Consider the following 3,159-nt stretch of genomic DNA (forward strand, 5'->3'; position numbering starts at 1 on the left):
ATCATTTTTGCACTTTCATGAAGGTCGGGCCGAGCCGGCCCAGGGCCCGACGGGCTTTTACGTATTCGGGTCGGGCTCGGGCTCAAAAACAGGCCTGATGGCCGGGCCGGGCCCGGACCTGGGTTTTTTGCGTCGGGCTTGGCTAGGCCCGGCCCGAAGCCCGGACCGGCCCGAGGTATGGCCAGGTATAGGCGGAAGCTCCCCGATTCAATCACGAGACCAGGTAAAAATGGATGGCGATGCTGCTGCGCACGCGCGTAGAATGTTTCACTCCAGCTTTCGATTTCACCTCTACCTGCTCAGCGACTACTACTTACTGGAACAACGACGTGTCCGCACATGTACAAAGCCAGACCAACTTTTCTTGGAGAAGCAGGCATCAGTGTTTTTTAGAGGGAGAGGAACGGTCGCACGAGCTTAGCCAGTTCTTGGAGAAGCGGGCACTAGTGTTTTTTTTTTTACAGGAAGAGGAACAGCGCACGAGGTAGCCCGCACGTCACCGTGTGCGTCCCTCAGCAGTAGCCGCATGTTCCGTTTCGGGCCTCGTCGGCTACAATAGATCGGCGGGTGGCCGGTCGTCACCGATGACGAGGCCGGCGCGTCGCTTCCGCAGGGTGACATCCCAAGGAGCCTTCTGGGAATGCCTCGAGCCGGGGCTCCGGCCACTCTCTGCCATCCACTGCTCGTGCCCTGCGTGCCGCTAGCCTGCTTGGTTGTTGGCGTCGTTCCATATACATATCCTGATGCGAAACATGCATACGGTTGGTGGGAGCGAAGCTCGGACATATTGTATCATATCCCGGATCCTAAGATCCTAGGTACGCGACGTCACCAATGGAGGGAATTGGACTCGCGTGCAGCGTGCTGGCCTTGATTAATCGGATAATCACAGCAACTTTGTTCTTGTTAGCGGAGAGATCGATCGATCCATCCATCTCGTCTATATATATACGGCGCCGGACAATCTAGCTTGCACGCTGCAAGCAGTTATACTACACTGTCGTGCACTACTGTACACACGCGGGAATTCGATGGCGGTTGACTCCATGGAATCGGTGGCCTTGGTCGCGGTGCCCTTCCCGGCGCAGGGCCACCTGAACCAGCTCATGCACCTCTCCCTGCTGGCCGCGTCGCGGGGGCTCTCCGTGCACTACGCGGCGCCCGCGGCGCACCTCCGGCAGGCCCGGTCGCGCCTGCACGGCTGGGACCCGCAGGCCCTCGGCTCCGTCCGGTTCCACGACCTCGGCGTCTCGGCGTTCGAGTCCCCGGCGCCCGACCCGGCCGCCCCGTGCCCCTTCCCGAACCACCTCATGTCCATGTGGCAGACCTTCACCACCGCCGCGCGCGCCCCGCTCGCCGCCCTCCTGGAGAGCCTCTCCGCCACCCACCGCCGCGTGGTCGTCGTGCACGACAGGCTCAACTCCTTCGCCGCCGTCGAGGCGGCGCGGCTGAGCAACGGCGAGGCCTTCGCGCTGCAGTGCGTCGCCATCTCGTACAACATCGGGTGGCTGGACGCCGAGCACCCGCTCCTGCGCGACAACGGCCTCCGGTTCCACCCCATCGACGCCTGCATGTCCAAGGAGTTCCTCGAGTACGTCTTCCAGACGGAGAAGGAGATGCAGGAGCGGGGGGGCGTGCCCACCGCCGGCATGGTCATGAACACGTGCCGCGCACTCGAGGGCGACTTCATGGACGCCATCGCGGCGCACCCGGCGTTCAAGGACCAGAATCTCTTCGCGGTTGGGCCACTGAACCCGCTGCTGGACGCGAGCGCCCGGACGCCGGTCAAGACGCGGCACGACTGCATGGACTGGCTCCCCCAGCAGCCCCCACCGTCTGGTGTCTCACTGCGTCGTCTCTCCTGGGAGAGCAAATCGCGGAGCTGGCGGCGGCACTCAAGGGCAGCAAGCAGAGGTTCATCTGGGTGTTGCGCGAGGCCGACCGTGCCGACATATTCAAGGAGCCCGGCGAGAGCCTGCACGACAAGCTGCTCTCTGAGTTCACCAAAGAGACCGAGGGGACTGGGCTGGTGATCACCGGGTGGGCGCCGCAGCTGGAGATCCTGGCGCACGGCGCCACGGCGGCATTCATGAGCCATTGCGGCTGGAACTCGACAATGGAGAGCCTGAGCCACGGCAAGCCGATTCTGGCATGGCCAATGCACTCCGACCAGCCGTGGGACGCGGAGCTTCTCTGCAAGTACCTCAAGGCCGGGCTCCTCGTGAGGCCATGGGAGAAGCACAGCGAGGTGGTGCCGGCGGCGGCCATCCAGGAGGTGATCGAGGAAGCGATGCTCACGGACAAAGGGATGGCGGTGCGGCAGCGGGCGAAGGTGCTCGGCGAGGCCGTTCGCGCCGCCGTGGCCGACGGCGGCTCCTCGAGCAAAGGCCTCGACGACTTCGTTGCTTACGTCACAAGGTGATCAGCGTATCCGTGCGTGCCATACACAGATACGCATTGGGCGGTTTGGTCTCATCGAGTGTGTTTGAAACTTTGAATGGATTTCAGTATACAATGATTTGTCGTTTTCAATGTATTCATCTACTCATTTTAATTACACAAAGGGCCAAGAAGAAAGATTTGGAGGAGATGATAATCTACAAAGCATTTTCATCTAAAAGCAAGTGGGAAGGGAAAATAAGTAATCATAGTATCAACGGTATTATGATGTTGATGAAGTGAATGGGGATCACGATGTATACTTAAACATGTCACTAACTTTGACTTTTATAGAGTTCTGTCTGGTCCACATGATGTAACTACAAGTCTACAAATCAAGATTCTCCGGGTAAAAAAAATACTACTATGAATACAATTGAATGTTAGAAATTGACTCAGGAGGACATAGACTTCTGAGTTTACATGACATAAACAGTTTTCGTTTGGCCCATAATGTCACCAAAGTGTCTTTTTTTAGTGTTCCCACACATGGCCCAACACATAAAAAAACCACCCCACAACGCACCATTTCATTTTTCTGTTGGACCCTCCCCTTCTCGCTCAGTTTTGCGTGGTAGCGGGACATTTCTAGTTGGAACCTCCTCCTTTAAAACCAGACTAGAACATCAAGATGCGCGTTGCCGCGCCCGCCATCTTGACGAAGGAATATCAAGACAATATAAATATTGGTGAAAAGAAATGAAAGGTATAATTACCAAT

General features: G+C 57.7%; 1 pseudogene; it reads left to right on the forward strand.

The window, feature by feature from the left end:
- The first annotated feature begins 712 nt into the window (after positions 1 to 712).
- Positions 713 to 2,707, forward strand: LOC125527775 (annotated as a pseudogene).
- Positions 2,708 to 3,159: the final 452 nt, after the last annotated feature.

Source organism: Triticum urartu, unplaced genomic scaffold (genome assembly GCF_003073215.2).
Source record: "Triticum urartu cultivar G1812 unplaced genomic scaffold, Tu2.1 TuUngrouped_contig_4403, whole genome shotgun sequence".
NCBI classification, from domain to species: Eukaryota; Viridiplantae; Streptophyta; class Magnoliopsida; order Poales; family Poaceae; genus Triticum; species Triticum urartu.